Source organism: Penaeus chinensis, chromosome 31 (assembly GCF_019202785.1).
Source record: "Penaeus chinensis breed Huanghai No. 1 chromosome 31, ASM1920278v2, whole genome shotgun sequence".
Taxonomy (NCBI): Eukaryota; Metazoa; Arthropoda; class Malacostraca; order Decapoda; family Penaeidae; genus Penaeus; species Penaeus chinensis.
In genome coordinates this window covers 7,199,450-7,211,949 of record NC_061849.1, presented here as the reverse complement: position 1 = coordinate 7,211,949, position 12,500 = coordinate 7,199,450, and positions in this window count along the sequence as shown.

Here is a 12,500-nt window from a genome sequence, read left to right as displayed (position 1 = left end):
ATCCCTTTCCCCTTCCAGAGAGGGATGACCACACCCCTCAGTAGGTCAGGGGAAAGGTACCAGTCTGATAGATGGCAGACAGGACTGCATGCAAGCCCCTTGCCATAGGTTCTCCACCAGCCTTTAACAATTCAGCTGGGATGCCACAGACACCTGCTGCTTTACCACTCTTCAGCTTGGAGATTGCCCCCCAGTCAGGGAGGGTGGATCCTTGCTGATGGGTGGGCCTGGCAGAGGAATCTCAACATTACCTGCATCCATGTTAACTGTTGGTGGATCAACCTTATACAACCGCACCCCATCAGGATCTGAGATTATCTGGCCACTTGCTGAGCGGACTACAGTCGTCTGTGAGGAGGGCTTGGAGTTCAGGACTTGGTAGGCAGGACAAAGGTCATTTACTAAGAATTGGCATTCGACCTCCTCTGCAAGATTGCTTATAAACTGTTCTTATCTCTTCTCAACAGTGACCTAGTCCTGCGCACCAGAGAACGGTGCAAGTTGTGATCCCCTGACAATCGAGCTGCACGACAAGCATCTGTGGCTTCCAGTGTCTCCTACCAGATGGAATTCTGTCTTGCTCTTGGGCATTCACCAATGGATTACTGAGCTGCATCAAGCGTTTCACGCTTGAAGGTATCCCACATAAGAACAGGGTCTGCCAGGCCCTCGAGTGATGTGAGATAGCCTCGGCAAACCCCCGGGCACACTCGTCCTCCTTCAATCTGTCCGAATGAAACACCCTAGGGTGTTCATTTGGGCAATAGGGGTTCTAAAGTAGACCCGGAGAGTAGCCACAAGTAGTCTAGCCATCTCGATCGCAGCCGAATACCGCATTGAAGTCGCCCAGAACAATACAAATATCTCGCCGAGGACAACTGTTTGCCACAGATGCAAGTTTGGAGTAAAGCATCTCTTTCACCTCAAGTTTATATACATCTGTAGGAGCGTATACAGCAATAAGAGATATGAAGCCAAATTAAAGTTTCAGTCTCAATACCATAATACACTCATCGACTGGAGTGACCTTAACTCCCGAGGGTTGAAGTCTGCTGGAGATGACTATGGCTACTCCCTGGAGATAGTGGCCATCGCTGCGGCCAGACCAGTAATGAGTGTAGCCACCCATACTAACCATGCCGCTGCCAAGTTTTCTCACCTCCGAGAAGACTCAACTCTCAGCTGCTTCAATTCCCTCGACAGTAGTGGTAACCGATCGTCCTGTCGCAGGGAACGGATGTTCCAAGCCCCCACCCTGACAGCCCGCCTGAGGTTTAACCTCGGGCAGTCACTCCGGGTGGGCGCCACCTCTGCCACCCCTACCGACGCGGCCCCATATAGAGGGGGTTGGCTGGCTGCAGGTCCCATAATCCGCCTGTAGGGCTCCTTGGGGCTTTTCCCTACAAGCATCACGCCAGGTTGGCGGCCGCTGGGACCCAGATGGGATCAGGGGTAACCCCCCACCCCCACCCGAGTCCCAGCGGACCCACAGCCCGCCGTTCTTGTTGGGTGGGAGGGACTTTAGCCCTCCCCCCAGCACCAACAACTATATGATCCGTTGCCAGTGGTTATCTCGGAGGGGCCGACTGGCAAGGCCTGCCTCCCCAGGGGCCACAGGGGGAGGAGTTAGTATGAAGCCAGGGCGTATCCACACGCCGGTGGGCCATGGCTCCGTACCTTTAGGGCCTCCTGCTGCTCCAAGAGCCTCCACAGTTCAGCCTAGGACCGCAGATACCTAGTTTCCATGGGTGGCCACGAGGAGGCACTGCAGAAGTTTAATGGCCTACCCCCTCTTCATACCCTCATTCTCCTCCCCCCGGTGCCCAGGACACTACTGGTTATCACCTGTACCAACATTGACCTGCGTCCAGAACAGAACGACACCAACGTGCCCAGAGCGAGCGATTCCAACCCTTACCGACGATTTAATGGCCTTTCCCCTCGACTTCCCACGGTACTCAGGACCCTACTGGTAATCGCCTGTGCCGAGTTTGACCTGCGCCAAGAAAGTAACGACAATAGCGAAGTGTCCCCAGAGCAAGCGATTCCGACCCTTACTGTCAAATACTTTATAACTACATGTGTACTTATATCTTGATTATACTCAGAATGTTTGTAAAAAAATTCCTTATTCTCAATCACTATGTTTGTAATCATTATTATTGACGATATTGTAGTTATCTAATGTTCATGATTTTATTGTATTGTCATATCCAGTGTCCCTGACCCAACATGTGACCACAGGACCCTTAGACTGCTATAAAACAGAGAGTCTATACTGACATTTCCCACCAAAATCAATGTTGCCATATTCTTATGTTTAGCGAATATTGTGTGAACCCCTCAAAATCTCAGAGAGCCGAAGTCACTCTGCCTTCAGCATCGGCTCGGGCAACACCTCAAGCTCTCTCTAAGACCGCCTCACCTCGCGGGCGTGGCAAGAGGCCTCGCTCCTTCATGGGCGTCTCTGCCACGCCTGTCCGCTGTGCACCACCTACCATATTCCCGTGCAAGTAAAAGTGCTTGAAACTGCGACAACTTTAACTCAACTCCACTTCGCTTCAAGAAGCAAACACCAGTTCTATACAAAAGAAAAGAGAAGTGGAATGAGTCCACCACTAGTATATTACAATAAGTCTTGATGATGGAGAGACTCTGAGATGGCATGGGAGTCTTATGCATAGCTGCTCCCTTTTTGCACCAGGCTAGCCAGCGGTGGCAGCTGTAAGCGAGAAGGCATGCAAGATCTTAACACTAACTAGGCTACCACACCATCGCTTCACATCACCCCGAGCATGAAGCACCCACCCATGAACGTTACGATTCAACTTAATTTCTTATTGCGTGCAATAAGAAATTACAAGCATTACTATCGTAATTTTAACTCAAATATTCTTATTAGTATTAACTTTTTTTTGTTTGTTTGTGAATGGTAGGTTGTCTTTCTTTTTTTCTTTTTTTTTCCTCTATCAGCATGTTATTACAACGATTATTCACTTATATTGATACAAAGAAACAGAATAAACAAGCCTCCCTAGCAATATGTTACGTTTTCTATGAATATCTTGAATTAACTTCACCACCTGGGTAAACTATTTTGTGTTTTCCTCTGTGGGGTTTGAATGTTAAATAACAGATTGATGAATGAATTCCAATAAGAAAAACGTAGAAACTATTAGGAGATTTAAAGAGGAACTATACACACACATATATAATATATATATATATATATATATATATATATATATATGTATGCATGTATGTATGTATGTATGTATGTATGTATGTATGTATATATGTATGTATATATATATATATATATGGTATAAAAACCCACACTGTAAAACTAGATTTAATTGAAAAAGAGACTACAGTTTCGGAATCCACCTGGATTCCATCTCCAGACCTGAAGATATAATCCAGGTGGATTCCGAAACTGTAGTCTCTTTTTCAATTAAATCTAGTTTTACAGTGTGGGTTTTTATACCATAGTATCAACACGGTAGTGTGTTTTCTCCTTTCATATATATATATATATATATATGTATATATATGTACACATAAGTATACATGCATGCATATATATATATATATATATATATATATATATATATATATATATATATATATATATATATATATATGTATATATACATACATATATACATATATATATATATATATATATATATATATATTTATAAGCATATCTATATGTATACATACATATACATATACATATATATATATATGTAAATATATATATATATATATATATATATATTATATATATGTAAGGAGAAAATACTCTTCCGTGTTGATACTATGGTAGAAAAACCCACGATGTAAAACTAGATTTATTAAAAATGAGACAGTTTCGGAATCCACCTGGATTCCATCTTCTAGTTTTACATTGTGGGTTGTTCTACCATATTATATATGTATGTAGATATATTATATATTTATAAATATTATATAAATAGTAAACAGATACACATACATTTACATACAAACATATATGTGCATATATATGGATATATATTCACATATATATGTATATATAATCATATATATATACATATATATATATATATATATATATATATATATATATATATATATATATATATATACATGCACATCATCATCATCAGCCTGAATCAATTAACTGCAGGACGAAGGCCTCTCCCAATATTTTCCAACTTTGTCTTGCGTTTTTTTTATTTTCAGTCTTGGCCCTCAAATTCCGTTATTTCGTCACGCCATCTTGCCACTGGTCTGGCCCTTGGCCTCTTTATGTTATAGCCCAGTCAGTTACTTTCTTTGTCCATTTGACGTCCTGTCTCCGACATATATGACCTCCCCATTGCCATTTTTTTTTTTTTTAAGTTTATCTTCCACTTTTAACTGTCCCCTAATCTACGTCGCCCTCACCCTGATCTCTTAGGATAATTCCCAACATCAACCTCCTCATCCCTCTCTGGGCACTTATCAATTTCTTCTCCAGTAATTTGGTTGTCCATGTTTCTGATCCATAGATCATAATTGGGAGGACGCATTGGTTAAAGACTTTTCTTTTCAAACATAATAACAAGGAGCCTTTTATTATCCAACTATGTCTGCCGAAGCGCCCCAGCCTAGACTGATGCGTCGCTTAATTTCTCTTCCGCAAGATGTGTTTGTGTACGAGTTGCCCAAGGTATGTATACTTGTCCACTACCTCTTACACTTTGCCTTGTACATGTATCTGTTCGAAATGAACTCTACTGTTGAACATGATCTTTTTCTTGTTCATCGTAAGTCCGACTTTAAAACTTCCTCTATTCAGGTCGTTTATTAGTTGCTGTGTTTCATTTGCAGATCCACTGAAGAAAACAATATCATCTGCAAATCTTAGATTGTTTAGGTATTACTCTCCTAGAGTCAAATGCCTTTTCGTAGTCGATGAATGGTATACACAGGGGTTTCCTATATTCGTTTATTTTTTCTCCTATTTGGGTGAGCGTGTGGATGTGGTCTGTTGTTGAGAATCAACTGCGGAAGCTTGCCTGTTCTACTTAGACTGTTAGAGATGCGAGTTGTGATGACTTTTGTGAACAGTTTGTAAGTAAGGAAAGGAGGGTTATGGGTCGGTAGTTTTTTTATAGATCCTCTCTATCCCCTTTTTATGTATCAAAATAATTGTTGCATTTTTCCAGGCTTCCGGAGTTTTTCCGTTGAGAAGGCATTTGTTAAAAAGATTGGCTAGTTTCACTGTTGCAGTTTCTCCTGCAACTGTTATAAGGTCTATACTAATTCCGTCTTCACCTGGTGTTTTACCTCTCTTCATGCTTCTAAGCGCTCTGTTTATTTCTTCTGTCTCTAGTTACCGCATTCGCTTCTATCCGTGGCTGTTCATTTGAGTTGTATAGATCCCTTTAAAATTCTTCCACTACTCTTATGATTTCATTTTTATTATATGACAATATATATATACATATATTTATACACATGCCTATATATATATATATATATATATATATATATATATATATATATATATATATATACACATATATATGTGTGTACACACACACACACACACACACACACACACACACACACACACACACACACACACACACACACACACACACACACACACATATATACATACATTTACACATATATATGTTTATATATACACACACACAGATGTGTGTATATGTATATATATATGTATGTATGTATGTATATATATGTATGTATGTATATATGTATATATATACTCATGTACACATACACACACACAGTTATATTTATATATATGTATATATACATACACACACATATCTATATATACATGGGTGTGTGTTTATATAGACAGACAGATAGATGAATGGATAGATGTGTGTGAGTATGTATGTATGTATGTATGTATATATGTGTGAAATGAAACACACTGGCGCACTCGATGAAAAATGTAAAACTGATCTCCTAGATGGGCATAAGCCTAAGCTCCTTTTAACTCTGACAAACAGAAATAAATGATCAACAAGTGTCAATGCCTCTCAGTCAACACGGAAATATTTTACACCCAAAAAATTACAGACTTCTGTCGTTCATCAGATATAGCCAGGGATACGGTCTCTGTTTTCCTAATGAATTATGACAAACCTCTTTATTTCACAAATAAGTCTTAAGTGCAAGTTCATAAATTCAGGTAACTGCATCACGTTGCAACTGTTTACTTCAGACAAGTTTGCTGCCTAATTAAAATCTGTTACGAATTCATGTTCCATTATCAGGCTGTACGATTTTTCGAAGCAGCCTTTCGACCGAGTTTTCTACGTTAGGCTAAAGTGGGGTATAGTCAACTAAGGTTATTGTGTATTTCAGAACAGAAATGATTTAGTTATCCATTAATTACTTTTTCTTAAAAGAATAAAAAACGGAAACTTGTTTTGTTGTTTAATTTGTTTCTTTGACTACCTAAGTTGCCCATTCGATTTTGTTAGACAGATTGGTTAAATGATGGGTTGTATGTTTATTACTATTATCTTATTGCAAATTCAAAAGACAGAGCAGTGTCAGATTAGGAAAACTACCAAGCATACGTGAATATATAGAAACGGAAGATCGTATGCATAGGTAATTATCAGCATAAATGTTCACTAAGGTACCAAAGCGATTCTAAATTGTAATGAAAATAGGTAAAACTTTTTTTTTTTTTTTTTTTTTTTTAATGAAACCTCTGTCTTATACAATGAATATGCAAATAATCAAATATACATGAAGAAACCAAATGCTAATGTCATGCTACCCAGTCTAACGTAAAGGTGTACGCTATCTCACTCTCACTCTGTGTGTGTGTGTGCGTTTGCGCGTGTGTGAATGTGTGTTTTTACAGTATTCAATTTGTAAATACTTTCCACTATTTTTTTTTACAATATCGATTTTTGTTTTATTCCACACAGCATGAAGTGTACATTTTCCGCGATTTTCCCCCGGAGAAATGTACTTATGATAACCAGAGATCCAGCTTCACTAATTTATAGAGGCATATGTCCCTTTTCATTGCTAGTAACTGTTCAGTGGTTCCCAAGTGAGCTTTCCCCATCCACTTCTTTCTTATTTTAGGAGCAAAGTTCCTCAAGATCATGGTGAAATGGGCCTTTACTCCATTAATGATTAATTATAAATTTTCATAGCTCTCTACTTCTTCATCATTATGGGTACAGACCTCAGTATAAGCTCTACTTTAATTCCAATGTTATAGAAGCTACTATTTAGCTCACCTCCATAGAATTCCACGCCGTTCTGCTCAGTTTATGTGAATTGTGAAATCTATTTTTAATTCTTCCTTTTTTTTTTTTTTTTTTTTTTTTTTTTTTTTTTTTTTTTGAAAGCCTGTGTAACACATGACCAATATTTAGTAACTAGTGTTTTCTACGTGCTCTGTACTTGAGGAAGGGAAGTTCATTAGGCAAGAATAACAGATCAAATGTTCTATTGTTTTTATAATTATTATTATGAATTATGTTATTACTGTCACATCAAAGTTGCAACGTCGTTATTTTAGTTATGTACAATATGTATGCAGTGTGCCGGCCTGCATGCATGTTCCAATTGTTTATTTAGACATAAATAGACACACAATCTCACTCTGACTAAATATACATCTGTATATCTATCTATCTGTCAACCTATGTATTGTTATATATGTGTGTATATATATACATATATACACATATATGTACCCTCCCCATTTATGTATACACACACACACATATATGTATATATGTGTGTGTGTGTGTGTGTGTGTGTTATGCTTTTCTTTCATTATGTTGTATATTTTTGTTGTTTTTTATTTAACATTCATGTACTCTTAAAAATAAATGGTTAAAGGTTTTTATCTTCTCTCCTTTATAACAGAGAACGCTCAAAACTCAAGGATATCACTGTAAAAACATATTTCTGAAATAACATCACGACAGTGTATGTGTGTATGTACGTATGTCCTTCCCATAAAAAAACAAAAAGACTGCGGAGTTGATACTGATTTCAAATCGATACGACCAGTCAACATTTAACTCGCTTTTCGGAACGCTTTTCCATGATCCATGACTACGCCAACTGTTTTACGAAACGAGTTTACTTCAATTTCTCAAACTCGAAAACATGATTTGATTTTTCCAAGAATATAGTTTCCCCCTTCAGTGCACTTTAGTTGATCGACAATTCAATTTTTCAGTTTCTGTCGATGTGTACTCCCTTTTCGGTTTTCTTTGATAGTATGCACATAGCAACGAATGCTTATCGTCCTCAAATTTCTTTATAGAAAGTTTTCTGCGTGTCTGTGCATTGTTTCCAGTGTGACTCTGCGTCCTTGAATATTCACATTTTATGTCGTTGAAATATTATATATATAAACTCGCACATGTATTTCGATACATATATATATAATATATATACATATATTTCAATACATATATATGTATATATATGTATATATAAATAATTATATTTCTATACATATACATATGCTTAGATCTATATTTATCCGTCTATATGTGTATTTATATCTGTATTACAATTTTTCCTGTTAGTTTTCCATTCATTCATTTTTCTTCATTATTGAAACATTTATTCCAGTATTTTGCTGGCAAGCTTTTGGCTTCATTCCCTGTCTATTTAGTTCTTTATCTGCAGATATGGTGGTTTAAAATCTAATGGTTGTAAATGAAAAAGAAAAATATAAGAAAAAGAAAACATGCACTGTTTTTTATAGTAGTTGAATATAATTATCTTGGCAACTTATTGTTAGACTGATAACGTATGCGAGGTACGCCTTCTTCAGTGCGTCTATGGAGACCATTTTACCGTATCATTTTCTAGTGGCTCCACTAAAAGAAAAAAGAAAGAAAAAAAAAAGAAAAAAAAAAAGAAAAAAAAAAAAAAAGGAAGAAGAAGAAGAAGAAGAAGAAGAAAAAAACGATTTGCTGCACATGAAGTGGAAGTTCATCGCAGAAATTACAGAGAAGATGGCTTATTTATACGAAATTCCTCGCAGATGTGATAAGCCATATACAGTGAGTCGCTTTGAAATAAATGCAAACATGATTCATTCTTATGTCTCAAAAATAGAATATATTCCTTTTCCTGCTACAAAGCTTTAGCATAATATGTACATTATTACTACATTTAACAATTCTACAGAGTGATACAGCTGTGAGAACCTAATTTAGTAACCGCCAGTTAGGCATTCAGCAAAATTGAACCATTAGGAGAATTGATAGCAGGGAATATTAACAATGATCCCACCTTAATATTCGTTACCATATACATATTTTTTGTTCGTTAGTTTCTTTTTCCAAAATAACCAATGATACTAATTATGCAAGAACACGATTTTTTTCTTCAATTCTAATTTTAGCCTTAGTATGTCAAGTGCCTTTCATTATGCAAAATATATGGAGACTTACACGATTTCACTGACATTGGATCTATGTTAATGCACAAGGACCTACTCGTAATGTATTGTTTTATATTCCCTTGCTCGGCATTGAGAGAGGCGAGGGCGCGAGAATGATCTTGTCCATATACCCATGTCAGTGAAATCGTGCCTTCATGTAGGCCACTTTGCATAACGAGAACCTTAGTGCCTCTACTGATGCATAATAATGCTAAAATAGATGCTAGAATTGAAGAAAGAATTACTGTTCTTGCATAATTAGTTTCAATGGTTATTATATATATAATATATATATAAAAATATATATATATATATATATAAAGAGACAGACAAAAACATATATTGTAGCGAAATATTAAGGAGCTGGAACCATTGTTAAGAGTAGAGAAATATTAAGGAAGAGGAACCATTGTTGATTCTCTCTGCTCTCATTTTTTTTCACTCACACCCCTTCCCATCTCTTTCTCTCTCCCTCCTTCCTTCGCTTCCTTCCTCCCTTCACGCTTTTCCTCGCTCCTCTCCACGATCTTTCGAATTTACATTGTAATGAAATATCCTTATGCCTTACAAACGACCCTGGCAGCGAACTGAAGCTTATTCGTAAAAAAACGTATTTGACGTGAGGGTATGTTGAGCGTCTCCAGAATCACAGTTCACGGAATCCGACCTAATCTTATCTTCTGTAAAAAAAAAAAAAAAAAAAAAAAAAAAAAAAAATATATATATATATATATATATATACATAAACATTTTCTAATCTTAAGGCCTTTTTGGTATATGTACACACTGCTTCTAGTTGAGATATGTATATTTTTACACAACGAAGATGTGTTATTTTATAAAGTTTTTACTACATTTACTTTGTAGTAATAAATTATATTCTCGTTTTATATACTCAAGTGTAATTTCATTTTGTGTCTTTTCAGCTTCATACAAGGAACAAGTCTAAGCTTCATCTTCCTAAAAAATCGGCTGAAATTGTTACATTTGTCACAACGCTGAAAGTACGCAAGCTGCGGAGACTACCTGATCGCGTCTAGCACCGGGTAAATAAATTATATATTTTTTTTTTCAGTGTATGGCAGCTGTGTCTTAGAAGAAAAATGTCCTGGAACGCATCGATCTAGCGATTCCATATACTGTTTACATTGTTGACATGGAAACTTCGACATATATATATATATATATATGTGAGTGTGTATGTATATATATATATATATATATAGATACATATAGATACATATATATATATGTATGCATATCTATCTACATATATACATATTTATACGTATATCATACATATCTATGATAAATATACATACGCACACACACATATACGTATATATATATATACATTTATGTATTTATATGTATATCATACACATATACATATCTATCATACACACACACACACACACACACACACACACACACACACACACACACATATATACACACACTTTTTATTACCATTATCATTAGTAATATCATTACCAAACCTGTTGTTGTTTTGTTGTTATTATTATGATTATTGTTATTATTATAATTATCATTTTTACCACTAATACTACTATCATTATTACCATTATAATTGTTATCATTTTCATCATTATTTACACCCTATCATTATTATTATCATCAACATAATTATCTTCGTTGTTATTATAATCAATCATATTTTTTCTTCCTTTTAGTTAACATCCTATTGTGCAATTTTATCATTGTTTGTGAATTATTCTTATATTCTGTGCAGATTCCATAAAAAAAAGTGTTATTCCTATTTTTGTTTATACATATTCGATAAATAAACAAAGTGAATTATGTCGTCGTGATCCCTGGAACCAGAAATATTCCTTTAGGCGAATGTGTGGAATATGTTATTTACCTTTCTTTATACACGTAAAAGTACCCATGAAACGGAATATGGGAGTATCCGGAAACCTTTTTTTTTTTTTTTTTTTTCGCACGAATGGCACTTATTAATCTCATAAACAAGTCAGCGTCAAATAAGTGAGCTAAAAAAGAAAAAAGAGTATATTTATCTCTCGTTTAGAACGTCACATATCAGATATTTATCATCACCAACCTGTCAAATACATCGCCGTCTCGTAGAAAAAAATACAGTATATTGATCATATTCGTGCCATCATCGATGCTGTGTTTGACAAACTACTTGGTATCATATTGACATCATGTACTTGACTGGGTCTTTAAACTGGGGTGGCTGACCAATGACCGAGTAGTTCGTTAGGTAATTATTGTTAGTGATTCCCACCTCACCATCGTATCTGCGATAGTCGTTCCTATTGTTGACTCTTTTTCATCAACTATTATATATTATCTCCTCAGTGTCTGATATAATCTTTACAGTTCATACTAGTCATATTCCTCTCACAGATTTAACTCTTCAAACTTGTATCAATTAGTTAAGATAAATGTGAAGAAAAGTTCACAACTTTATAGAAAATTTACACATTATTTGTTAACTGAAAAAAAAAAATTATAAAGCCAAAATGTAAAGCCAATCACATAAATTGATATGCCAATAATACATCATCTGAGTTCATTATAATCCAATACAATTATTTTACAACCTTGAATATCCATCTTTTAGTTTTAACCAATAGCTTGCTGCTTTACTCTAAATGCTAACATGCAAACAATTACCTAATGCCAATTTAAGCAAGCTGTTATTAATTATGAAATTAGAACAAACAATGTCATGCCTAAAATGGATATAAGCAATAAGTAAGAGAATTCCTTTCTCCACATGTGCTGATTGAAATCATAAAAATATTAGTAAACAAATTGAATTACAGAAAAAAGTGAAAATTATATTTAAGCAAGATGAACTACTTATACCAAGCAATTTAAAATATTAAGTTAATGTCCTCACACAATTACTAACTTAAACTTATGATTATCTCCATTAATAATTAAATGAGTACACTTCAAAAATGGACAGAAAATATCTTATACTTAATCAGGCAATCATAATACTAAATTAATCTCGTTAAGCAGTAACTAAATCAAGCAAAAACTTATC